General features: G+C 40.4%; 2 long non-coding RNA genes across 8 annotated transcripts in view; both read left to right on the top strand.

Annotated features, from left to right (window-relative positions):
* The window catches only part of LOC110198310 (uncharacterized), a 48087-nt gene extending 38206 nt beyond the window's left edge, over positions 1 to 9881 (top strand). For 4 of the 5 annotated variants that reach the window (XR_013485978.1, XR_013485977.1, XR_013485980.1 and 1 more), the window contains 2 exons: positions 1606 to 1709; positions 5641 to 9881. This is a non-coding gene — a long non-coding RNA (uncharacterized LOC110198310). Of the gene's footprint in view, positions 1 to 1605; positions 1710 to 2254; positions 4723 to 5640 lie in introns of those variants that run through there. The other variant, XR_013485979.1, reaches the window with a different exon arrangement.
* Positions 9882 to 16757: 6876 nt separating this feature from the next.
* Positions 16758 to 27862, top strand: part of LOC110198312 (uncharacterized) — a 35404-nt gene continuing 24299 nt past the window's right edge. For all 3 annotated transcript variants that reach the window (XR_002321713.2, XR_013485974.1, XR_013485975.1), the window contains exons 1-4: positions 16758 to 16799; positions 20881 to 20998; positions 23972 to 24089; positions 25923 to 26117. This is a non-coding gene — a long non-coding RNA (uncharacterized LOC110198312). The remainder of the gene's footprint in view (positions 16800 to 20880; positions 20999 to 23971; positions 24090 to 25922; positions 26118 to 27862) is intronic.

The raw sequence follows: 27862 nt of genomic DNA, 5'->3' as shown, positions 1-27862 counted from the left end.
TAATAATATCTATTCCCTCCTACCTTATAGGTTTTTATGAAGATCAAATGAAACACTAAATATGAATATATATATATATATATATATATACATAATATAAACTTTTAAGAACTTAAAAAACTTTATGTAGGCAAAAGATTATCATTATTATTATTAGTGCACAAAAATAAGCTGACTTAAGTCACATTAAATCCTCTTATGGAATAATTTGCTTCCTCTTCTATCCCTACCAAAACTACCAGTGAAACCCCTTCCCCCTCCAAGCTATCAGTAGGCTTCGGATCAAAAACACTCACCATTTATTTTGTATGTATTAAGTCATTTCTGTCTGCCTTAGTTTCCTCATCTGTAAACTGGGGATAATAATATCACCTTCAACTTACTAGCTGTGTGACCCTGGGCAAGTCACTCAACCCCAATTGCCTAAAAAAAAAAAATCACCTTCCAGGGGTTGTTGTGAGGATAAAATGTAAAGTGCTTTGCAAAACTGAAAGTACTATGTAAATGCTAGCTATTATCATTATTTTTAGTATGAACCCACATATCTATATATTCAACCTATAGGTGCACATTTGTATATGTGTGTGTTTGTATGTATATTTATAATACACATATGGACACATACATAATGCCTTATGCACACACACATACACACATACACACACACACACACACACACACAACACCACACATTTTTTACTTGCCAGATAGAATGTGGGCTCCTGGAGGGCAGAAACGTTCATTTTTTCCTTCATGCCCCCAGTATCTGGCATACAGTGGGCACTAAAAAACTGCTTGTTGGTTTATTGATTAAGGGCTTAGTGGTTGTGAATTGCATTTGTAACCATGAATACATGTCACAAGGGGGATCCAGTGAGATAGCTAGGATGACTATTGAGTCGTCCAAGCAGATTTTCATTCAATAAAGTTGGATGGATACATGAGGGAAATTATGTTTCTTTTCAAGACATAGAGGAAAATGACCTAAATTGCCTATAATGGACAAAAGACCAAAAGAAATTCTATCCTGATTCCTACAAAGAAAAGAAGTGTTTTCCCCCTGAATAGGTGAATGTCAAACACTTGGATGTGATTACAGAGAAAGTCTAAACCTAATACCTTTAGTGTTTGAGAAGAGAGAAGCCAGTAATACTTTGTCTACCAACACAGTGTAGGTAGAGAGCATCTGGTATCTTTCTCTTTCCCCTTCCATGCTCTCTAGGGGGAATCTTAGCTACAAGGGATTGGGTGCTCTCTATTTTCATATCAAAGTTTCAATCCTTGAGAAGCAGCTGGAATCACTAAGCAGTTTGGATTTGGGGAATAGAAAAACTGCCTGGCATTCCAGGGCCTCCTGTTGCTGGGGGAGGCTCTGGGAGAATCCTTCTCTGGAGTCTCATTTTCCTATGTGATGCACAGTTATCTTGTGAATAATATTTAAATGCAGCTGGAGAAGAAATCCGCAGGAAATTGGTGATATCTGGTGAGATAGCCTGACAGGGTAAAAATACATTTAAAAAGAAAAATAGAAAAAGCAACAGACTTTCAAAAAGTTACATTCTCTTTCATCTTCTTTCCTTTTCTCCTCCTAACAAACAAATGAAGCAAACAAGCACAGAAGACCACTAACAGCCAGAAAGCTCCTGAGCCTTGTTTATTTTTATTTATTGAACAAGAGATTGCCTTTTCACTGGATTCCAATGGCCCAGGTAAACATTAAGAGATCATGGAGGTTGCCTTCATTGTTTCCTGCTTCAGAACTAATAAATATGCTTTAAGTAAGATCTAAACTAGGAGCTGGAGGGGGCTTGCTAAGATTGCCAAGAGTAGCTGGAAAAGAAGCCAAAAGGGGACGCTTTCCACTGAGCATAGCAGGAAGTTCTTTGCTCCCCCTGTCTGGCTTCTTCACTCCTTCTACTCAAGGATGATGGGAAGATTGCTTTGGCTGGAATGATTCTGGGTTGTAAGAGAGTGTATATTAGAACCAGATTAAACAAGAGCTCTGTCTTACCTTGTACTTCTCTAAGATCCAGACCCAAGAAATATGCTGGGAGATTTTGTGTTTAGAATAGCTATGACCTAGCAGGAGAAAAGTCTAGGAAGTAAGGAATTGCTAAGAGACTAAAAACCATACTCAGCTCCTCTCCCCTCCTCCCTTCTTGAGTCTTCCTTTGTCTCCTCCATTATTCATTTTCCTTTTCCCTCTCTTCTCTTTTCTCTTTCTTTCTCCCCTCCTTTCTTCAAAAAACTGGAGAGATACCATGATATTGGAGAAGGGTAAATGTGGTCCTGATTTTCAAAATAGGAAAAAGAAAAGAGCCTTCAAACTATTGGCCAGTGAGCTTGGCTTTGATTCCTGGGAAAATTCTACAATGGATCATTAAAGAGATGGTTGTCAAACATTTAGAAAGAGAAGTGGTGATTAAAAAGGACTGGTATGGCTTCAGCATGAACAGGTCTGGCCAGAATAACCTCATTTCCTTTTTTGATATGATTACTAAACTAAAAGGTGAGAGGAATGCTGTGTATATAGTTTACCTAGATTTTAACAAAGCTTTTGATAAACTACCTCATACCAGTCTTGTGGAGAAGATGGAGAGATATGGGTTAAGACAATAATATGCTCTCCTAGCTGATTGGATGGCTGGACTCAAAGAGGAGTTTATGTTAATGGTTTAATGTAGACTTGGCATAGGAAGTCTTCAGTGGAGGACTCCAGAAGTCTGTGATTGAAACTATGGTGTTTAACATTTCTAACAATGACTTGGATAAAGGCATAGATAAAATGCTCATAAAATTTGTAGATGATGCACAGGTGAAAGGGATAGCGCACTGGATGACAGAGGACCTAAAAAGATCTTGAAAGGCTGGAGCAGTAGACTGAATATCAAGTAATTAATAAATATTAATTAAGCAGCTACTCTATGTCAAGTACTGTGCTAAGTGCTGGGGATACAAAAAGAGGTGAAAGGTAGTCCCTAACCTCAAGAAGCTTTCGATGTAATGGGGGAGATGACATGCAAATAAACATATACAAAGCAAGCTATATTCAGGCATACAAAAGGCACTGGAATTAAGAGGGGTTGGGGAAAGCTTCCTAAGGAAGGTGGGATTTGGGGCAGCTAGGTGGCGCAGTGGATGGAGCTCTTGCCTTGGAGTCAGGAGGACCTGAGTTCAACTCCGGTATCAGACACACAACACATGACATTTTCTAGCTGTGTGACCTTGGGCAAGTCACTTACCCCTGATTGCCTAGCAAAAAGAAAAAAAAAAGATTTTAGATTACTTTAAGAGTGGTGTAGCTTTCAGGAATAGTATTCCTCTACTCTGTCCTTGTCAAGCTTCATCTGGAGTACTGTGTTCAATTCTGGGAACCAGGCAGTGATAAGCTAATGAACCGAGGCAGGCAACCACCATGGGTGAAGAACATAGGAGAATCACTTGAAGGAATTGGGAATGATTATCCTGAAAAAGAGAAGGCTCAGGGGAGTATGATAGCTGTCTTCCAGGACTTCAAGGCCTGTCATGAGGAGTGACTCAGACTTATTCTGTCTGACCCCAAGGTCAGAACCAGGAGCAAGGGGTAGAAATCACTAAGAAGCCAATTTAGGCTCAATGTCAGGAAAAACTTCCTAATAATTAGAGCTATCTAAAAATGGAATGGCTTGGCTGGAAAATTGGTGGAGTCCCCCTCCTAGGATGTCTTCAAAGAGAGGCTGAAATACCATTTGTTGAGTATGATATGGTGAAGACTCTTTTTTGTGGATCTTTTTGTGATTGGATTGATGATTCTTCCACCTCTCAAATTCTATAATTCTATGATTTAGATATAATAAAGTACGTAGCTAACTGTCATATTATTTTCTCTTTTACTTCAGTTGCCTGGACCTTGTTTTCCCAGAAAGTCCTCTAATTTTCAAAATTATAACAAAAATCTGGGTCTTGAATGCTGAAGGTCACATGTCTTATCAGAGTCACGCTTCAAAAGTCTTTCTAGCTTGTTTGGTTTTTTTTTTCCCCTGGAGTCCAATAAAGAAACCTGATTCTCTATTCAAGATTTTCTTTGAAATCTTTTTTTTCCCCCTAGAGCTCTCTTTCTTTTTTTCTTATTTCTCAAAGGAGAAATGAAATTAAAACAAAATATGGTCCCTGGCCTCATGAAGATCACAGCCTAATAGAAGTGTATAGGATACACACAAATGGTGTCTCTGAGCCAAAGGGTATGTACATTTTAGTCCATGTCCTTTTGAGGCAACTAGTGGTGCAGTGGATAAAGTCCTAGACCTGGAGTTAGGAGTACTTTGAATTCAAATCCAGCCCCAGATCTTTAGTAGCTGTATGACCCTGGGCAAGTCACCTGACCTTTGTTTGCCTCAATTTCCACAATTATAAAATGCTTAAAATAATAATAATACCTACCTCAAAGGGTTGTTGTAAGGCTCAAATGAGATAATGTTTGTAAAAAAGTATTTAGGTGGGGGGGAGAAAAAAGAATATATAAAAGTGATATATATACATTTATTATATATGTAAATAGAATAGCAAGTTGTACATAATAGATTTTCAGCTTCAGATGCAATCTTTTTTTATTATACTATGTTATGGAAATTCTTGTTTTATCCCATAAATTAAAAATAAAATAATTTTTAAAAAAAAGTGCTTAGCACAGTGCCTGGCATAGTAGGACACACACACACACATGTATATGTATGTATAGATATATGTGTGTGTGTGTGTGTGTGTGTGTGTGTTGTGTATATATATATATATATATATATATATATATATGCATATTCCCTTCCTTCCATCATTGCTTATCCCATCCCTAATCACTTTCTTAGCATAATTCCAAATTGCTTTCCAGAATGGTTGAACCAATTCACAGCTCCACCAATAGTGTATTAGTGTGCCTATCTTTCCACAAACCATCCAACATTTACTATGCCCATCTTTTTTTTTTTGCCAAGATACAGATTATTTTTAAGCATGGTACTTCTGTATGGCACTCCTGAAAAAGTTGAGTTTTGCAAAAGTTTAAAATGGTTTTGAGTTTTTATGATTAAGAATGCCTAATTCAGCAGGCTGTCTTTCCAGATAGCTCTTCCAGAAATTGACTTCCTACACTATGCCCAGAGCTGTCTCATCTCTTTATATTTGAAGTTGATTTATTCCCAATCTAAGGTGCCCAGGAGTGAACTTTATTAAACTAATGCTGTTTCATGGACAAGAGAGAGATTTATTGAGCTCTACTCATACTTCAAAGAAAAGACTGAGAAAGATGGTTTGGAATTTGTTTTTATGGTTACAAATTGCAGTCATTTGGGTCCTTCAGTCTGTGATCTGAAGATAAGATCAACAAGTATGATGCCTGAGAGTCTTACTCATCTGGAACATTTATCTCTTGCCTGCCAAATGTCCTTGGGAATGGCTTCCCATCAGTATTCAGCACTAGATCTTGGACAAAACTAAAAGAGATTTCTGCTTTTAATGGAATTGGTGGTAATTAATCTTCTATCCTGTCACCTTTTATGAGGGTGATTGGTGCTGTAATATACAGTGGAGTGATTTGCAGCTCTAAACCACTGCATTGATATGAATTTGAAATGAACTTAGAACTGATTCCGAATTATTTTTTCCTAGGCTGTTTGTCAGGAATGCTGAACTTTGCCTCACCCCAATACCCTCTCCTCTCATCAAATGATACTTCTACTACTATTGCTCTATCAGAAAAGAAAAGACAATCTAAATATATCTAAAATGGGGGCAGCTAAATGGCACAGTGGATAGAGCACTGGCCTTGGATTCAGAAGACCTGAGTTCAAATCTGACCTTGATGCTTACTAGCTGTGTGATCCTGGGCAAGTCACTTCATGCCATTGCCTTGCCAAAAAAAAAAAATCTATAATGCAACAGTTACCTGTGGGCATCTGAGAGGCTGAGCAATTCCCTCTGGCTAAAAAGTTAACATCATTTATCAAGGACCTACTATGAAATCTCAGGGGCAGCTCCTATTCTTTTCCTGTGGGCAGAAGATGCTGAAATCACCTGGATTTCAGGTGAGAAAGGCAGTTGCTAAATTTAGTGAGATTATTCAGCTTGTTGGCTCAGTAAATAGAGCACGCTGGCTTTGGGGTCAGAAAGAGATGAATTCCAGTTCCTTCTCAGACTAGCTGTGTGACCTGTTGGGGAATTTCTTATCCTGGGTTCCTTGAGAGCCCAGGGAGAATCTTACCCACTATGCATTAGCATGCCATGGAAGACTGCTTACTGATTGATAGCAGCTTCGGATTCCTGATACAGAAGTGGCTTATACGGGCAGCTAGGTGGTGCAGTGGATAGAGTACTGGCCCAGAAGTCAGGAGGACCTGAGTTCAAATATGGCCTCAGAGCAAACACTTGACACTTACTAGCTGTGTAATGCTGGGCAAGTCACTTCACACCAATTACCAAAAAAAAAGAAGTGGCTTATACAGTTTTTTTAGGCCTGCTTAGACTATGTGGTCAATCAGCAACATTCTGTGGCATTTGAATGGACCAATGGGGATGTCAACTGCCCTGATAAGAAAGCTGGAAAATTCCCAGGTGCATGTCGGGTGCAACCTTTGTTGGAATCCAGGACAGCTAGAGAATGCTATGTGCCCAAAGGCTTTGTGTATTTAGCTTAGGCAGGACTTTTCACAGCCCTGCCTCACTTAAATCCAATTCACTTGCAAATCAAGACGTCACCCTCCAGATGTCATTGGTCCTCTTCAAGAATGAAGCACAAACCACAATAACAATAATTAAGCAGGATGGACATAGTTGAGTCAAGTTTTGCTAATGAGTCTGCAGCACAATGGGAGGGTAGTTTGGTCAAGGTTGTTTGTTCTCCACAGACCCTGGACAAATCACTTTAACCTCTCTCAGCTTCAGTTTCCTCATCTGTCAAATGGGGATAATAGCAATTGGGTTGTGGTCATAGTGTGGGTCAAATGAGATAGCGTGTAAATTGCTTTGCAAACAAAAAAAGGTCTGTAAATATTAGCTAGCTATTATTATTATTCAGCACAAAGCGGGGAAACTTAAGTTTTGTGTTATGTAGGGCTATCCTGCTGCATAGAAAGAGGAATAGCTCAACCTGAGGAAGTGACGCTGCTTCAAATGGGGAAAAGTCTAAGAATTCAGGGGTCTGTCAGCACAGCTGATGCTTACTGAGGGGGACAACAAACGACAAAATTATAACTGGTCTTAAAAAAAAATAAAAACAACCTAAGGAGAATTTGTCAGGAAGTCTATCCTGCACTCTCTTGCAACTTACTGATAGGGTTTTTAAAACTGGGGCAGCTCTTCCAAGGAGAGCCCTAGCCCCTGGGCCTCTGTCAGCTGACTTTCACTAGATGGGCAGTCTCCAGAACATAATCAGTAAGTAAGCAGACAGTATGCCCAATCAATCTCCTCACTCTAGAAAGATGTTAGAGGAATGGAGTGGCTGAGCAAAGAGTGGCCCAACTCAGAACAGTCTAACTTCAAGTAACTCTGGAGTCAGGAAAACCTGAGTTCAAATCCAGCCTCAAACATTTCCTTGCTGTGTGACTCTAGGCAAGTCACTTAACCTCTGTTTGCCTCAGTTTCCTCATCTGTAAAATAGAGATAATAAAATAGAGATAACAACATCTACCTCCCAGGGTTGTTGTGAGGATCAAATGAAATAATAATCATAGAGTTCTTAACACAGTGCCTGGCATATAGTGAGCACTGTATAAGTGTTAGCTATAACCATCATCATTATTAACTCTGGATCATGTACAGGCAATGCAAGAGACTTTCTCATTGGTTGCCCAGGCTCAAAAGCAAGAGCTCACAGAAAGTCTGCTGAAAAATGGAACTGCAGACAAAGCCATTCCATTTGGAAAGACAAAGGATGAAGGGAGCAGAGGTCAAAGCAGTCTTATATGAGAATACCAAACAGTAGAGGAGATACTATACTGCATGCATAACTATAGCTGTGGTCTGTACAGACACATGAGAAATGAGAAGGTTGTAAAATAGGTAGGTGTGTCAGAAGCTGAATTCCAAAGAACAGACTTTAGGAAACAAAGATAATTTTTTTAAAAAAGCAATTCAAACAAACAAAAAACAACTCAGTCCCTGACTGCAAGGCACTCTATTCTACTGGGAGGATACACTGGTTAAATAAATAAATAAATATATACATCATAATTGGACAAGGGAGAGAGCTCTAACTAGAGAATCAGGAAAGGCTTCCTATAGGAGGTGGTGACTAGATGACTCAGTGGTTAGAGTTCTGAGCCTTGGAGTCAGGAAGATTCATCTGCCTGAATTCAAATCCAGTTTCAGACACTTACTAGCTATGTGACCCTGGGCAAGTCACTTTAACCCCATTTGCCCCAGTTTCCTCATCTGTAAAATGAGCTGGAGAAGGAAATGACAAACCACTCCAATGTCTTTGCCAAGACATCTCCAAATGAAGTCATGAAGAGTTGCCCATGACTTAACAACAACTACAGAAGGTGGCATATATATAAACTGAGGTGTGAAGGTAGCTAAGGATTCATTTAGGCAGTCAGGAGTTAAGAGGAGTTGGGTGTATTACCATCCTTTAAAGTTCAACTCAGGTAAAGAGTTAAATGCCTTTTATCAGTGTTGGGGTACAGAGACTCCCCAGAATATTGGAGTGTCATGGTGTCATCTGGAAAGAATTTGCAGACTCAATCCATCTTCTAGTCAAGTGGTAAGAGTTTATTGTGAGTTTATAAATTAGGCGGAGCTCCTTAGGGAATTTACAACTCAATGGGGGTGATGCTAAAGCTTATATAGAAAAGTTCAGTGAATAGTGTGCAGATGATATGCTAATTAGATGGTTGGGGGCAGGATGGGTGGGGGGATTAAAGAGTGGTCAGTTCTTAAAGGAACATGCAATTTTTATACTTAGTGCTAAGAAAAGCCCACAGGGTAGGGGTGGAAACCTCCTAAGGGGATGTCAGTAAGTCAACCACTGATCATGGCCATCCTGTCTGTTACCAATCAATGTCCTGCTTAGACAAGAGAGCCTCAGAAGTGGACTATTTCTTAACTTCTGGAATGTATATGGTAACTGAGGGGGTCAGTATGAGATAGTTTCATCCTGTTTGTACAAGGGAAATTCTACAGAAGTCAGTCTATTCTTGTAACAGGTTGAGATGGTTTGCTTCACTGGGGCTCACTCATGGGTTATTGCCAGAGAGATGGTCTTTGAGCTGGGATCCAATCACCCCATCATTAGGTCTGCAGACTGCTCCACCTCCTGCTTTGATCACCTGTGATGACTCTGCCCTGGAGCCTGCTCTTTCCTTAGGTGATCCCTTGTTCGAACGGCTATTTTGTGAATGGTTTGGGCTGTGCTCACTTCATTCCTACCTCAAGTCACTCTCTACATCAGGCCTGTGCAACATATGGTCCGTGGGTCACTTCAGGCCCACTATAGGATTTTGGAGGGCCCACGAAAAATGTAAGGGTGACCACTGTGCACTCGCCTGTTTGTCATGTGATCCACAGCAACCGACCATCATCAGTCTCTAGTCTAACCTACCTTTGGCCTGAAGAAGTTTAACCCATTTTAATTTTGACCCTTACCCATTGCCAAGTTGTGCATTTCTGCTGTAGCTTGTTGCACTTCCCTCCCAGAAGACTGGTTCGTCCTTCGTTCACGAAGAGGAGCAATGACCTTCTCTGTGGACGTCCCTCTCCCCACCCCTTTATAGCTCCCCTCTGTGTTTTGTCTTTTCCTATTAGAACATAAGCTGCTAGAAAGTAGAGACTGTCTGATTTCTTGTATTTTATCCCTAGCATTTAGCACTGTACTGGGGACATATTAAGTGCTGAATAAACTCTTTCTCTCTCTGTCTCTGTTTATCTCTAAATCCAACCCAGTAGGATAAGAGTTAAATATTTGGTTTTTTTTTTCTTCAGTTAAAATCATAATAAATTTATTAGCTTTCATCTTTTAGCCCCTTCAATTTACTCTCCCCTAACTCCAGGGAGTAGTTAGAAGAAAGAACATCTGCTGAAGAGAACTAAATTTATCTTTACTTAGCAAACAACAACAAAAAAGTGGTACCTAAAATAGTCCCACTGACCAATTATTTCTGGGTTGATTGAACAGTGTTTTCTGTGGAAAGTAAATGCTGTACTCATCCAATTTACCTTCTAAGAACATTTAAAGCTGTTTGCTATTTTTGGAAGTGACCTCAATAACCACAGTGTATTCACCTCACCAGAAGACCTCAGTCACAAACAACACAACCCAGAAGACCCTGGGAGCTCAGCAAATTGTTTCTGCTTTCCCTCTCAAATAACAGACTAGAGTGGGGGGGGGGAGTGGAGAAGGGAAGCATTCTCTTGCTGGTGTGGGAGATTGTCACTCAGGGCAAATGTTTGCCTGAGGATAAAGCTCCCATTCTTTTGGGGACCAGGCTGCTTGGGTGAATAATCCTTTCTTTTCAAACAAAGGCCAAAATGAGAATTTGTAAAAGGCTGTCACAGGGCCTGGGGGACTCCTTTCCAAAAGGGATGAGGAATCCACCCCCAACTCTTATTCTTTATACTGCAGCAGTTGGGCAATTTGCCCCACTAAGGCCACACAGCCCTTCTGTGGCAGAGTTCAGTTACTTTTCCGTACCTTTGCCCCTCGATTTTTTCATCAGTAAAATCAAGGAAATGAACTAAATGATCCCTAAGGTGTCTTCTGTATCTAATGGTCTTTGATTGGACCTGCATTCAAATCAGTGTTATCCTTGATTCCCCACACTGTCACCCTACACAGCAAACCAGCTGCCAAATTTTGTAATGTCTACCTCTACAATATCTCTCATATCTGTCTCTTTCTCTCAACACACACAGACACCACCATGGTACAGGCCATTCTTACCTCTCACCTCAGTTTCCTCATCTGTAAAATGAGCTGGAGAAGGAGATGTCAAACCACTTCAGTATCTTTGCTAAGTAAACCCCAAATAGGGTCATGAAGAATTGGACAATCTCAATAGCCTCCTAATTGGGTTCTCTGCCTCTCCCCTTTCCAATCCATCCTATACACAGCAGCCAAAGTATTTTTTCTCCTGAAATTACAGGTCTATCTAACCATATTGCTCTCTTACTCAATAAACTCCAATGGCTCCCTATTACCTCTAGAATGAAATGAAAACTTCTCTATTTGTTTTTTTTTAAATTTTTGCTTATTTTGGTGAGGCAATCAGGATTAAGTGACTTGCCCAGGGTCACACAGCTAGTAGGTGTCAAGTGTTTGAGGTTGCATTTGAACTCAGGTCCTCCTGACTCCAGGGCTGATGCTCTATCCCCTGCTCCACTAGCTGTCCCTCTATTTGGATTTTAAGAGCTTTTCACAGCCTAGACTTAACTCACTTTTCCAATCTTATTGTATTTTACTCCCCACACTCTGAGATCCAGCCCAATTAGCCTTCTTCCTATTGTTCATGGCAGAACATTCTATCTCCCATCTCTGTGCCTTTGTACTCCTCTATTCCTAAAATCTATCCCTTCTCACTCCCACCTCTTAGAACCTCTTCTTTCCCTCAAAACTGTTTAAGCATCACTTTCTGTTTGAAGGCTTTCCTGATTTCCCCAGCTGCTAGTGCCCACCCCTAAAAGTGTTACCATGTATTTATTTTGTAAACACACATACTTTGTCTACATGTGCACATGTATATACTTACATGCATGTATATATGTTTGTCTGTATATGCACATGCATACATATATACACACCCACATCTATATCTATATCCATATCCAAGTCCGTATATGTATACATGTATATATTCAACCTGAAATAAAGACGGCTTTCAAAGTAGCAACAGCAAGGGAATTGAAATTCCGACACTGGGCAGCACTGAAGTACTGAAGTGCTGGGGAGGAGCAGAAGAGGTAGGGAGTCTCATGGAAGGCTGAGCCTCTGAAGTTGTGACCTAAGTTGTACACCATGGAGAAGACTGGGGAGGCTCAGGCAGTGGTAACATTACAACAGAGGGCTCCAGGTGTAGAAAGGGGAGCTATCCAGCGATATCCAAGACCAACTCCAAATATATATATATAGTTACTGCTGTTCACTTGTTTCAGTTGTGTCTAACTCTTGGTCACCCCATTTGGGGTTTTCTTGGCAAAGATACTGGAGCAGTTTGACATTTCCTTTTCCAGCTCATTTTATAGATCAGGAAACTGAGGCAAACAGGGTTAAGTGATTTGCCCAGGATCACACAGCTAGCAGTAAGTATCCGAGGCCAGATTTGAATTCAGGAAGATGAGTCCTTCTAACTCCATCTGACTCTATCCATTGTGCCATCTAGCTACTCTGCACAATACACACACATCCACTGTCTCCCTTGAGAGAATGTAAGCTTCTGGAGGGCAGAGACTATTTAATTTCTGTGTGCTTACCACTTAGTAAGTGCTTAATTAATTCTTGTTTTGATGTTGCTGTCGGAAACCGCTCTCTGACAAACCCTCTAACCCAGGAAGTCAGGGATTTCATCTGAAATAGAAATGAGCTGGTAACAAGGTGGTGTCGTTCGTCTTTTGTTTTCAAAGAGGACCAGTGTATTCAAGGCTGATGTCTTGACTTGTGCATGACTTGGACTTAAGTGAGGTAGAGCTGCACAAAGTCCTCAGTTTCACTCTCTCTTCCAGAGTCATCCAAGCCCAGTGGCAGGAGTAAGGTCAGGATGACTGGCTGGCCCAGGATGCCGCGAATGACCTTGGCGTTGTCTATGTCTGACCAAGCTCCAAGTGCTCCAGGCTTAGCTTCAACTGCCTTCATGGTTGTTGGAATAAATTGTTCTAATCTGTCTTCTGGGGAAAGTCATCCCCCTAACTCACCCATGGGTTTGAGGACTGCTGGTTACTCTCAACCTGATAACAAGGTGTCAGATGAATTGTAAAGACATGTCTATACCTATTACAAAGTATAAAGAAGTTTTTCTTCAGTCGATTGAAACAGGCCAGCTATTGGTCAAGAAATGAGCAGCCAGGTCCCAATAACCTGTTGAAACAGTGACCCTGCTGATTAGCAGGTAGTCCAGTCAGACCAGCAGTCAAGGAAGAACCTAGCTCCTAATGGAGTTGGTGTTGTTCTTCAGTTGTCTTTCAGTCCTGTCCAACTTTTTGTGACTCATTTTGGGGTTTTCTTGGCAAAGATACTAAAGCAGCTTGCCATTTCCTTCTCCAGCTCATTTTACAGTTGAGGAAACTGAGGCAAACAGGGTTAAGTGGCTTACCCAGGGTCAAACAACTAGTGAGTGTCTGAGACAGACAGAGAGAGAGAGACAGAGGGGGGGGAGGGAGAGACAGAGACAGAGAGAGACAGAGACAGAGACAGACAGACAGACAGACACACACACACACACACACACACACACACACACACACACACACACAAAGAAATGATAGATTCTTTTGTTATGATTTTCTTCAGCCCTGCATCTGACGGATAGAATGACTTTGGTCAATTCCTTTGGGGATTGTAGACTCATTCAGAAGGAGTTTGATAAAGTGGAAAGTCTCTTGAGGCAGAGAACCTCGGTTCAAATTCTCTCTTGATACTGCCTATGTGGGAGTACAAGGCTTAGTTGCCTCGGAAAAGTCACTTTGCAGCCCTATGAAATGAAAATTTAGACTAGATGTCTTTTGAGTTCCCTTCAGACCCTAGAGTTTTTTGACCCACATCAGTCATAATAGACTAGTGTTTATATAAGTGCCTTAAGGTTTGCAAGTGACTTCATAAATTTTATCTCTCAATCCTCACAGCAATCATGGGAAACAGGTGCTATTACTATCCCCATTTTACAGTTGAAGAAACTGAGGCAGACTGAGGTTAAATGACTTTCCCACGGTCCAATGTCAGATTTGAACTTTAGTCTTTCCAACTCCTCTATCTACTTTGCCATCTAGTTGCATAGTATTCAAGAGCTACCATGCGGATTTTGAGAAAGAGCAGTGGATTTGGAACAGAGAGCACCAGAATAAATCCTAGCCTTGTTTCTTACTGCTCATCTGGTGTTCAGCAAGTCATTTAATCTCTGAGCCTCAGTTTCCTCAGACTAAATGATCTCTAAGGTCCTTTTCATATAATGAGCCTTTTAAAAAAATTGGTTATTGGTTAGAGTAAAAGATAGGGGCAAAGGTTGCATGTAATTTCCCGAGGACAGCCAGTTGCTGTCATCAGTCCTTGGACCTTTTTGTTAGCAAGAACTTCTCAAAATCAGATACCAGCTGAAGGTAATAATAATTTATAGCAATACCTGGGGGAGTGCATTTTAATCGAGGAATGGAAAAGATGGGTGGGGGGGTTCTTTATGTTTTTCTGGTTGTGTTTTTATTTGAGAAGACACATGTGTCATATGATAGAAATTCTGCAGCTGGAGTGACTGAAGAGAAATGAGTTCCTTTGTAAGTTTAAATCTCTCATGCCTTCTGGGAGGAGAACTAACAGCCACAGGATTTTAAAGCAAAATAAACCAGGAAATCAGAAAGGCCTGTGTTCAGATTCTGCCTCTGACTTACTTGCTGTGTGATCATGGGCAAGGTAGTTAACCTCTCAGCTTCCCAGGCAACTCTAAAAGTTATGGATAAGTTGCTGACCTTTGTTGATGGAAGAGGCTGCCACACTCAGAGTTCCTTATATTGCTCAAATTTTTGGTCTGGCCCCAAAAGAAAAAAGAAGAAAGAAGTCAAATTTGGCTGAAATGTTTGGATCAGATGTTTTCCTATTTTGTGTGTGTTGAGTAGAAGGAGGAGTACTTGATTAACCTGTATCCCTAAGCCTACAGCCCTGTCACATATATAACCCTGGATCAGAGCCCACAGAGGATGATGGACTGGTGTGATAGATAGATTAAATTGCTAGGAAGCTTTGCCAGCATTCCAAACATTACACAATTAATTTGATTCAAATCAAATAGCCACAGTTCCTGAGAGTAAGCTATTGTTTTCCTGAGGTTCAGAGTGGGGGTGGTTTGGAATGCAGGCCAGAAGCTGGGCGAATTCCCATGGAATTTGAGGAATTCTATATTTAAAAGCAGTGTCTGCCCACAGAAAATTCAGGCTGAGACAAGGTTAAGAAAACAGTTTGATCACACACGTCATCTATGATTCAGTAGAGGAAAAAACAAACCCTTGTCCAATGGACTTCCAGAAATAAAAATCTTAGTTCTGCTTTCTTGGGTCCTTGAGATAATTAAATCACTCTTCTCTTAGAGTTATACAGACTTTTGTTAGAAATCATCTCTTGCATTTTATAGATGGGAAAATAGGTCCCAGAAATAGGCAGTGCTGTTATACAGCTGTTAGTGTCTAACGTGGGGCTTGGATTGCCACAGTGAAGACAATCTGGAAGATGTGTTCAAATACGGTCTCACAACTTGTTAGCTGTGTGACACTGGGTGAATCGCTTAACTTTCCTCAATCTCAGTTTCCTCATCTGAAAAAAATGGGGAAGGTAATAAAAACTAACATTCTTGTAGTAGTTGAAGGTTTGGTGTTGCTGTTTATTCATTTGCATTCATATCAAACTCTTTGTGACCCCATTTGGGGTTTTCTTGGCAAAGATACTGGAGTGGTTTGCCATTTTCTCTCCAGCTCATTTTACAGATAAGAAATTGAGGCAAACAGGGTTAAGTGACATGTACAAAGTCACACAGCTAGTAAGTGTCTGAGGCAGATTTGAACTCAGTCTTCCTGATTACAGGCCTGACACACTATTCCCTGCACTACCTAGCTAGCCCCATCTGAAGGTTTACAAAGTGCTTTATATATATTATCACATTTGAACCTTACAATAAACTCTGAGAGGTAAATGCTACAAATATCATTATCTCCATTTTATAAATGAGGAAACTGAGGCTGCTGAGAGAGTTTAAATAACTTGCCCAGGTTTGCACAGCTAATGAGTGTTCTCCTGACTCAAAGTCCACTCTATTTATCCACAAAATCAGATTGCCTCTTCTGCCCATGTAGGATTTACCACACAGAGTTGTCACAAAGATCATGTGGAAATACTGTCTGTAAAATTATTTGCAAACTTTAAAGAATGATATAAATGTCAGTTATTATTAGAACCCAGGTGTCCTGAATCTCAGCCACTTTCTCTATGGGTCTGAGAACTTAATCAGCTGCTGCTCAGCTGTTTCAGTTGTGTCAAATATTTTGTGAACCCATTTGGGGTTTTCTTGGCAAAGATACTGAACAGTCTGCCATTTCCTCTCCAGCTCATTTTACAGATGGGGAAACTGAGGCAAACAGGGTTAAGTGACTTGCCCAGGGTCACACAGTTAGTACTGTCTAAGGTTAGATTTGAACTCAAGATGAGTCTTCCTGACTCCAGGCCCAGCACTCTGACCATTGCACCACCAGTGGCCCGAGTTACAAACTACATATATATAAAACCCGAGACCTGTGGACACCACCAGAGAGAGGCTGCTTTCCTTTCCTTCCTGAAAGGTGTCTGAGTTTAATTGATGTCTGGCTATGGGAGTCAGAGGCATTACAGTTATCCCTTCCACATTGCAATTTTCCCCATTGCAGGTTTGATATATGGTGGGTCAGCGTGAGAAATACAATGAGAATTTTTTTGGAAGTTTTACAGAAGTCGCAGATGACACGTGAAGGCCAGCAGCTGACACAGGAGAAGTTCAGAAATTTAGAAATGCATAAAATATATGTATAGTACTGTATCATATCAACATATTTTATCTCTTTTTTTTTTTTTTAGGTAATTCGGGTTAAGTGATTTGCCCAGGGTCACACAGCTAGTAAGTATCAAGTGTTTGGTCTGAGGCCGGATTTGAACTCAGGTGCTCCTGACTTCAGGGCCAGTGCTCTATCCTCTGTGCCACCTAGCTGCCCCAATATTTTATCTTTTAATACCATAAATATACACAATTTCTTTTCTGGTCCGAAAGGAATTTTACAGGGCTTTCCCATATTGTGGGGTTGTTATGCCCTGAACCCCTGTGATGTGGAAGGGATAATTAATTGTGCATACAAATTGGTAATACAGGGACAGACTTGCTCAAGGCTCATTTGGTTCTAGATGCTTCAGTCTAGCCATCTGAAGATTCGTTCTGCCCTTTATCTCTTGCTTATCCTCAAAGCTTGTGTAATAAAGACTCTCTCCCCATATGTCCCACAGAGATGTCATTGTGTGGCTTGAGGGGAGACAGAATAGATAACTCTAACCTCTTCTCCCTCTATGCTTCTCCAAGGAAGACTTTAGTTCCTGCCAGGAGGGCAAGAAGGAGGTTAAGGCCAGAACCTTGCCCATTCTCTTCTCCTCAGAGAAAAGGACATTGGGCTAGAATTATGTCTTTCTGCTCCCTTAAATATTGTTATTTTAGGGATTGTGGTTTTCAGGTTCAAGCTAAACTTCTGATAGCTGTTTCTTAATGGGGAAAAGAAAGACCCTACGGTCTATATCCAAGACTTGACCCCTTTCCCAACAAATACCAGTTCATAATGGGCATACATATAGCATATATATAACACATATAGTATAGGGATTAAAATTGTCCGATCTACAATAAAAGAGACTGAGGCAGATCTCCAAGCCAATGGTACTTTTTTAAAGGGTCAATGGTCCCCTCTAATGAAGTGGACCTCAGATCTTCCTCACCATTTGAGATGCTCCCTTCTTCTAGTACCTGGTTTTTAATAGGGTTTGATACCCAAATATGCAGAAAAGGCATGGCAAAATATAGAATCTGATTGGTTGATAGACCTTGCTCTCGGGGGTCAAACATTACATATTAGGTTGGTTGAAGCATGGGACATTTCCACTGACTAAGTATCATGAGATGGTCACCTGTTTGTGTTGGACAGGAAAGGACAGTCTAGAGGTACAAAATAAACTGGAGAACTTTCCAAAGCATTAAGCATCCTACCTATGCTGGATTTGGACATGGAATCTGAGTAAAACAGGTTGGAGATATCTTTGTCAGCATTCTCGTGGTTGTGGAAGTGAGCCTCATAACTTGCTAAACAAGTAGTAAACAATATGTTAAAAGTTTGAGGCCCACTCTAAGAACCTATCTATCCTTATATGACTTACGTAGAATATCAAACTGATTAATACTGATTGGGATAGAGTAGGGGTCCAAATTAATTATTTCTCACAATAGCATATAGCAAAGAAACTCATTTATTCAAATTAATAGGAAAACAGAAATCAGAGAAAGTATATATATGAGAAGTTATACTAGACTAGAAGGTATACGAGACAATACAGAATGAAGGAGCTTTTGAGTTGGAAGCTAGATAACTACATTCAATCAAAAGAAAGTGAGTTGCATATGTCACCCAAAGGGGAAATCCCCCAAAGTCTTTAGTCTAGCAACCTGGACATGATGGAGACTATGTCAACTTCTTCCCAAAGTCATTGAGCAACCTGCAGTGATGTTGGCCTAATCCATCTTCTCTCTCAAAGTTGGAAGTTAGAAGCTCCTGAAGTAATCACAGAGCCCAAAGAAACTGAAAGGACTTGAAGACCTTGGTGCTCTCCTCTCTCCTCCTCTCATCAACTTCACCCCTCCCTTTATGTTCCACTGGGGCATTTATCTTCCTTCACCAGTGAGGAGAGACTCCCATACCAGTGGGCTTTAGGATTCCCTTCTTGGAACTCCTCAGATTCTACCTCCTATTTCAAGCAAAGATATCTCTGAAATCCTCTCATAATCAGAGACATGCGTCTCTTCTGATTTGCAATACAGAACTTGGAGGCACCAGTCAAAAGTTAAAAATCCTGATTTTGTCACTCTCTGTGACCTTGGACAAGTCATTTCACCACTGTGGACCTCAGTTTTCTTAGCAGTAAAATGAGGAGGTGGGATTAGATGCCCTCTAAGGTGTCTTCCAGTTCTACCTAGATCTAAGATCTCAGTTCAAATTAAGTAGCAGTCCCTTCCCAGAAGCTGTGACTCTGGGATGTTGCTTCTCTGCTCCTAGCTTTTGTCTCTCTCTCTCTCTCTCTCAAAATAGATATATATGTGTGTGTGTGTGTGTGTGTGTGTGTGTGTGTGTGTGTGTATGTATATGTGTATGTATGTATGTATATGTATATATTATATATGTATATATACACAAATATTCTATTCTTCCCCCTTTGAGCCAATTCTGATGAGACCGAGGTTCAAGCATTGCCTTCCACCCTGCCTCATTTCCCCCTTCCCTGTAAAAGCCCTTCCTTTTTTGACTCTTTTTTTGGTGAAATACTTTTTCCTATTCTGCCTTTGCGTTCCCCCTTCAGTGCATCTTTCTTTCTCACTCCTCATTTTTTTTTAGATCATCCCAACATAATTGATGCACACGTATGCCCTCTGTCTATATTGACTGCTTCAGACTGCCCTAATAATGATAAAATTCTTAGGTATTACATTATTGTCTTCCTATATAGGAATGTAAACAGTTTAATTTTATTGAGTCTCTTGTGATTTCTATTTTGTGTTTACTTTTGTTTCTTTTCATCTTATGTTTGAATGTCAAATTTTATATTCAGCTCTGGTTTTTTCATCAGGAATGATTGAAAGTCCTCTATTTCATTAGATATCCATTTTCCCCCCTGAGGGATTATTCTCAGTTTTGCTGGGTAGGTGATTCTTGGTTGTAATCCTAGCTCTTTTGCCTTCTGGAGTATCATCTTCCAAGCCCTCCAATCGTTTAATGTGGAAGCTGCTAAATCTAGTGTGTTTCTGACTGGGGCTCTGTGATATTTGAATTGTTTCTTTCTGGCTGCTCGCAATATTTTCTTCTTGATCTGAAAGCTCTGGAATTTGACTGTGATATTCCTGGACATTTTCATCTTGGGGCTCTCTTTCAGGAAGTGATTGGTGGATTCTTTGTCCTCTGAATCTAAGGTGTCAGGGCAGTTTTCCTTGATAATTTATTAAAGGATTATGTCAAGGCTCTTTTTTTGATCATGGCTTTTAGGTAGTTTAATAATTCTTAAATTATTTCTCCTCAACCTATTTTCCAGGCCAGCTGCTTTTCCAATGAGATATTTCACATTTTCTTCTATTTTTTCATTCTTTTGACTTTGTTTTATTGTTTCTTGATGTCTCATGGAGTCACTAGCTTCCACTTGACCAATTCTAATTTTTTTTCTAGGCAATTGGGGTTAAATGACTTGCCCAGTGTCACACAGCTAGTACGTGTCAAGTGCCTGAGGCCGGATTTGAACTTGGGTCCTCCTGACTCCAGGGCCTGTGCTGTATGCACTATGCCACCTAGCTGCTCCAACCACTTCCAATTTTTAAGAAATTATTTTCTTCAGTGAATTTTTGTACCTCCTTTTCCATTTAGCTAATTTTGCTTTTTAAGGAGTTCTTCCCTTTAGTGAAGTTGTGTCTTTTATCATTAGGCCAATTCTATTTTTAAGGTGTTATTTTTTTCAGTATTTTTGTGCCTTTTTTTTTAAACCAAGTGTTAGTTCTCTTTTCATAATTTCTTGCATCACTTTCATTTCTTTTCCTGATTTTCCTTCTATGACTCTTACAAATAGCATTTTTCTCTCAGGCTTTGGTCATAGCTCTTTTCTTATTGTTGTCTTCTTCTGAGTTTGTGTCTTGGTCTTCCCTGTCACCATAGTAGCTTTTTATGGTCAAGTTATTTTTTTGTTGTTTGCTGATTTTCTCAATCTATTTCTTGACTTTGAACTTAGTGTTAAAATTAAGCTCTGCTCACTTGGAGTTGGGGAGGCACTGTCCCAAGCTTTGGGCTTTATCTTCCTCTGTTTTCAGGCTATTTCTGGGCGTCTGCAAGTTTTCAGTGCTTCCAAGGTGGTGTGATCCAGGGAGAGGAGTGGTCACTGCTCTCCTGATCTCTGCTCTGTTCTTTACCCAGGAAGGACCCCTGCTCTTCTGCAGCTGCAAGTACTAGTGCTCCTCTTGGCTCTGGATCTGTGACAAGGGCCCCTGCTCCCTCCACCCTGGAAACCTAGAAGTGTGTATTCATTACCAAGGTACTATGCTCTCATCAGAGGTCTCAACCACACTGGGCAGTAAGCTGTTCATCTTCCTGGACTCATGGTCTTCCTCAGCCCTCAGTGTTGGGATTGTTCCCTAAGCCACACATCCTGAGTCCAATTCTACTCTCAAACCCTTCCTTCATGCCTTCAGAATTTCAAGTGATCCATGATTTCATTCCTCCATTGAATATTTAGTAAATGGTTTTTCATGAGTTGCTAAGAAATCCATCTCTGTGGCAGCTAGAGCATGAGCTCAACTATATGAGCCGATCCTGGTTTTTGGGGTTCCTGATGGGCTTTTCTGCTTCGTATTTCCTTTCCTGAGCATAAGTGAATAAAGAACAATCAATCACCAAGATAGACATATCCAGTCTCAGAATCAACCTCATGAGTTAGAGAGGTCCAGAGATCCTGTCTCTTGGCCAAAATGAGGTAGAGTTGCTCTGCCCATGTTCCCAGGGCATGGGGTGGGGGAGAGGGGAACAAGTGTGCTGGAGCCAGCTCTAACCTGGGAAAACACGTGATTAAATTTTCATCGTGAGCATTTACGCCTCAGAAATCATCGATTGCTACAAACTGGGGTTTGGTTTATTGTTTTATCGATTTTTTAGACTTATGAAAGTGTTAAACTTAAAAGTGTGTGCATACATTTTCCCCTCCTCCCTCAAAGCCTGGTTGTTAAACATCTACCAGAACTCCTTTTTATTGCTATAAACATAACCTGAGCTTGGCAGGAAGTGCAGTAGAAGACTTAGAGAATAACATCATCACCAGACTGGAAGCCTGGGGACTAGAGGCTAATATTAACAATAATAAGAATGATAGGCATTTATATAGCACTTTAAAGTTTGCAAGGTACTTTACATTCATTATCTCATTTAGCCTCCCTTATACTTGTAAAATGATTTACTAACGTTAAAGCTGGGTGGGCAATGGACAGAATACTGGGCCAGGAGTTAGGAAGATCTGAGTTCAAATGCAGCCTCAGACAATTACTAGCTGTGTGATCCTGGGCAAGTCACTAAACCCCGTTTGCCTCAGTTTTCTTGTCTGGAAAATGAGTTGGAGAAGGAAATGGCAAACCACTTCAGATCTCAGCCAAGAAAATACCAAATGGGGTCATGAAGAATTAGACAAAACTAGACAACAACCTTAAAGCATGATATAATATCCTCTTTTATTAGTAGTATGATCAAAGAGTCATAATGTGTTAGGTTCTAAGAAAGCTTAGAGATCATCTAGTTTTACCCAGGAGGAAACAGCTGGGGATAGCCTAGCCATAAAAATGAGACTTTTTTTTCTTTTTTCTTTCACTCCCACTGGTCCCAAATGTATTCCTCCTCCCCTACAGCACTGGTGGGTCCTGCTTTTCAGTGGAATGTCTTTAGAAGGGCAAAGGCTTATAAAAGGATTGTGAACCTATTATTTTCTGTGCTCTGGGGTTGATTAAGAAAAAAAAAAGAATGGGAGATCAATGAGTGAATACCTCCGTCTGTCCCAGCAGCGCTGAGCATTTCATCAGAGCCTTCACAATCAGATAGAACAGCCATTAGAAAGGTCATTTCATTTGGCCATTCCCTCTGATTGCTCACATTGCGATAAGCATCCCAGACTGGAGGGATGGCTTCCCTTGTGATTATTGTGTCAAAGTCTTTATGATGGCCGAATGTTCTGAGGAATCATGCAATTATTATTGCCACCCTCTATGTTTTTGGATTTCCTCTTGTCATTTATATGTCTCCCGGGAACAGTCCTGCCCATTTTCACACGATGATATTTTATTGTCGTGTGAACCAAAGAAGGTGATAGTTTAGCAGCTGTTACCCAGTGGTATAATTGGGAAATAGAAGTTACATTTAGTAGGGGCAGTAGGGCAGCTAGGAGGTGCAGTGAATAGAGGGCTAGGTCTAGAGCCAGGAAGACTCATCTTCCTCAGTTCAAATCTGGCCTCAGACATAGCTGTGTGACCCTGGGTAAATCACTTAACCCTGTTTGTCTCAGTTTTCTCATCTGTAAAATGATCTGGAGAAGGAAATGGCAAACCACTCCAGTAAAAGAAAATCCTGAATGGGGTCACAAAGAGTCAATAACTGAAATGACTGAACAACAGTAGACATGGGGTCAGATTCATATGGAAGCAAAATACAGAGCTGCTTAGCCTATTCATAAGCCTTTTATGGTTTCAACAGCAACTCTAGTTTCACTCATAGTCCAGATTAACATTGAAAAGCAGATCTAGGGCAGACAGGTGGCCCAGTGGGTAAAGCACTGGACTTGGAATTAGGAAGACCTGAGTTCAAATCTGGCTTCAGACACTTACTAGCTGTGTGACCCTGGGCAAATCCTGTTTGCCTCAGTTTCCTCATCTTTAAAATGAATTGGAGAAGGAAATGGCAAACCCCTCCAGTATCTTTGCCAAGAAACCCCAAATGGGGTCATGAAGATTTGGATGTCACTGAAATGACTGAAGAACAAAAATGTGTGTATTACACATAATATACATATACACACATATAGAGATCTTTCTGTATACATATCTGTATACATCTCTCTCTCTCTATATATATATTATATATATATATATAATATATATATGTATATATGATATATATATTACATTTTTCCATCTTTCCCAAGGTCACACAGCTAGTGAGGCCAGATTTGAACTCAGGAAAATGAGTCTTTCTGACTCCAGGCCCAGCACTCCATCTGCTGCACTGCCTAGCTGCCCCTTTGTCAGGATAGGGCTTTGTAAACCGAAAAGTGCAATTAATGAGTGTGGTGTATGCTATTGCTGTTTTGCGATGCATACTGAATTAAATCTAAAAACCCTAGTTTTGCATTCAGGGCTATCCACAGTCCTTATCCCTCTACTTTCTGCTCATCATCTCATATATGCATGTATATGTATACTCTACACAATATACATATGTAATATATGTTGCATTTTTTCATCTTCTGTCAAAGGATTATGCCGTTCTACCTGCCTAGAATGTTCTCCCCATCTCAAACCTCTCTTCTGTCTCAATTCAACCCATCATTCAGGGCCCAGCTTGGCTCCCCTCCATGAAAACTTTTTTGTTATGTAAGTACAGCAGTCTCTCTCTCACCCTGTAGCACTTCCTGTTTGTACCACTCATTCAGCATTTGGAGTTTATAGCTTTGTACTATTTGTATAATGTAAGCATCCTATATTATCAACTAAGCTCTTAAGAATGAGCATTCTTCTACCCCCCCCTTGAAAACTGAAGCATCTAGCATTGCCTCCTGCTCAGGAAACATCTATAGTTCTTGCTAAAGACTTCTCTCACTCATTGGCTAAGATTGAAGTTCTACTTCTAAAGAAGGCAATGTTTGATGGATCTTAGGGTCCTAGAGTAGAGCTAGAAGGGCCCTCAGAGGACATCTCACCCAACCAACCCTTATTTTGCATGTGATAAAAGTGAGGCCCAGGTAGTGTCTAGTGGTGCGTCTGAGGTCACATGGATAGTAAGCATCAGAGGTGGGTTTCAAACCAAAGCCAATGTTTATATACATGTGTATATGTACATATGTATATGTATGTATACGTATATGCATATGTACATGTATGTATATGTGTGTATATGTATATATGTATGTCTATGTATGCATATGTATACATGCACATGCACGTGTATATATTTAATTAAATATTTTCCAATTACATGTAAAATTTTTTAACATTCATTTTTTAAAATTCTGAGTTCCAAATTCTCTCTCTCTCTCTCTCTCTCTCTCTCTCTCTCTCTCTCTCTCTCTCTCTCTCTTTCTTCTCCCTGCTCATTGAAAAGGCAAGCAATTTTATATTGATTACACATGTGAAGTAATACAAAACATATTTCAGCATTAGCCACGTTGCAAAAGAAAACATAGACAAAAAATAAAACAAGATAAATAAAGTTGAAAAAAATATGCTTCAATCTGCATTCAGAGTTCAACAGTTTTCTCTCTGGAAGTGGATAGCATTTTTCACCATAGATCCTTTGGAATTACCTTGATCAGAGAGTAGCTAAGTCTTTCATCATTGATCATCACATAAAATTGCTATTACTGTATACAATGTTCTCCTGATTCTGTTCCCTTCACTTTGTATCAGTTCATATAAGTCTTCCCATGTTTTTCTGAAACTCTGCTCTTCATTTCTTATAGCACGATAGTATTCCATTACATTCATATACCACAACTTGCTCAGCCATTCCCCATTTGATGGGCATTCCTTTAATTTCCAATTCTTTGCCACCACAAAAAGAGTTGCTATAAATATTTTTGTGCGAATAGGTCCTTTCCCCTTTTCTTTGATCTCTTTGGGATACATACCTAGCAATTTGAAGTCAGTGTTCTTTTCACGCTAATATACCTCCTCCTTTTGAAAAGAGCTGTAGCCTGTGTCATATGAATGGGGTTTGATTCCTGGCTTTGACCCTTGCTACTTGAGTGACTCTGGTCAAGTCCCTTAACTTATCTGGGCCTTAGTTTTCTCACTTGTAAAACAAGGGGATTAGAGTTAGATCTCTCCAGGTTCCTTCCAGCTAGAGCTCAAGACCCAGTCAATTAACTTTCTGGGCCTTACTTTACTTATCTATGAGTCAAGAGGGAGGGAAGGGAATAAGCATATATATTGCTCCTTCTCTGTTCCAGGTACTGTGCTAATATATGTGATCAAATATGATCTCGTTTGATAGATTACCTCTAAGATTCACTCTACAGCTATGATTCTAAAAGGTTTATTCCTTTGGCTTACGGTTTTGACCTGCATTAAAGGTACAAACCTGAGTGGGAGGGAGGTTGCTACTGTGTGAGACTAAGCTTTATTAGTCATTGACACTTCGGTGTGAACAAGTTGAGTGTATTAGATCCAACCTTGAGCAATTGTTTTGTTTTGTTTTGTTTTGATAAGGGAAAGAAAGACACTGAAGATGTAAAAATAGGAGAAGTTGTCTTCCTCAACTTTCCAATTGGAATAGTGCCAGCACCACTTAGAAAATTCTTCTGGAGATGGTGATTCATTCATGGCCTTTGTTTAAAGGCCTCTGCCCTGGGTGGAGTCTTTGGAGAATCCTGCCCTCCCCACCCCTTTCCTGGGGAAGGATAGGTGAGTCAGAAATCAACCTCGAAGATAGATTGAGATTACCCAAATCTAAAGACCTTCTAGTATCTCTTCCCACACTTATCGGTGCCCCACTTGACATCTGATGCTATCAAAGTGGCTAAGTTGTGAAACTCATTTATTTGTTCCATTAACATCTTTCCTTTCTTGCTACCTAATTTCTTTTGGATTGTACCAGTTTCTTTCAGGCCTGGGCTAATTGGCCACTGCAAGGACCAAGAAAACTCCATGAGTCGGCAGAGCCTAAATGGATTCATGATAGATGATAAGGGATAGTTATTTTTCATATCCGAATTTATTTACATGCAATACTCCGTGAAAAACACACACAGAGTTTAAGTGATTTGCTCAGCATCACACAGCTTTTCAAGGCACAGCTGGGTTCTAACCCTAGTCTTCTTGGCTTCTCTAGTTAATTCTCCACCTCTTCCCTTTACCACATGGCATTTGCACAAACACAGTTCCCATTTACCTATCCACTGTGTAGGCTGCTTTCCCTAAAGGCCCTTCACAATCTCCCTCCAACCCACTTGTCCCGTCTTGGAGCTCTACATATATTCCACTTTTTTAGCCAAGCTGGACTGTGCCTGGCCAATCCTCCCATTTCCATGCCTTTGCTCAAACTCACTCCCTTTGCCTGAAATGTATACGCCCTTCTTTTATCTCCATCTGTGAAAATCACTCCCTTTCTTCAAAACCCAATTCACTGCTTCATTCTCCTTGAAAGCCTTCCTCGAATGCCCAGGTAAAAGTGATCACTCTCTTTTAAAATTTCTCATATTTTTTTCCGTGTACCTTCATTTAATTATTTCACTTTTCCTGTATCATAGTTATTTGTTTACTTGTCTCTATGTTCTCACTCACACCTCTAAGCCCCAGAGAATTTTAGGACTGGAAGGCTCCTTAATTTAATCCAACCTTTTCATTTACAGATGGGGAAACTGAGACTCACAGAGGATAAATGATTTACCCATAGTCATATAAGTAGTAAGTAGAGGAACCAGGATTTCAAGCCAGGTCCTTTTATTCCCATTCTAAGTATTAGATTTTACACTTACCTCCATGGAGGTATGGAATAGGTGTGGCTTATCCACCGTGACTTGCCCAGGGTCACACAGACACTTAGTAAGTGTCTGAAGCCATATTTGAACTCAGGTCTTCCTAATTCCAAGTCCAGTGCTTTACCCACTGGGCCACCTAGGTGAGATGATGGCAGTGGCAAGGGATGCATATGAGAAATATTACAGGGGTAGAATCAACAAGGCTTGATAACTGATTAACAACACATTTGGTAACACACTATGGTGTGTACAAAACATAAGCAAGTGTGACAACATACCCTGAGGTGAGCATTACCCCTGGCCATCATCCGAGCTTGGTGGCCTAGTGGATAGAGCACTGGACTTGGAATTAGGAAGACCTGAGTTCAAATATGGCTTCAGACACTTACTAAGTGTTGTGTGACCCTGGGCAAGTCATTTAACTCCTATTTGCCTCAGTTCCTCAGCTGTAAAATAGGGACACACTAGAGAAGGAAATGGCAAACCACTCCCATATCTTTGCCAAGAAAACCCCAAATGGGGTCACCAAGAGTCATAAAGAGTTCACTACTGAAAACTAAACAACAACAAAAATCATCCCACTACAGACTTTCATCGCTTCCTACCTCAGCTATTGAAATAGTTTTCTAACAAATCTTCCTGTGTCCCTCCACTCTCTCTCGCTCTTCG

The sequence above is a fragment of the Phascolarctos cinereus genome, unplaced genomic scaffold (genome assembly GCF_003287225.1).
Source record: "Phascolarctos cinereus isolate Bilbo 61053 unplaced genomic scaffold, phaCin_HiC Scaffold_4;HRSCAF=312, whole genome shotgun sequence".
In the NCBI taxonomy this organism is placed as follows: Eukaryota; Metazoa; Chordata; class Mammalia; order Diprotodontia; family Phascolarctidae; genus Phascolarctos; species Phascolarctos cinereus.
Note: the sequence above shows the minus strand (reverse complement) of the source record. Positions and strands in the feature narration are given on the sequence as shown.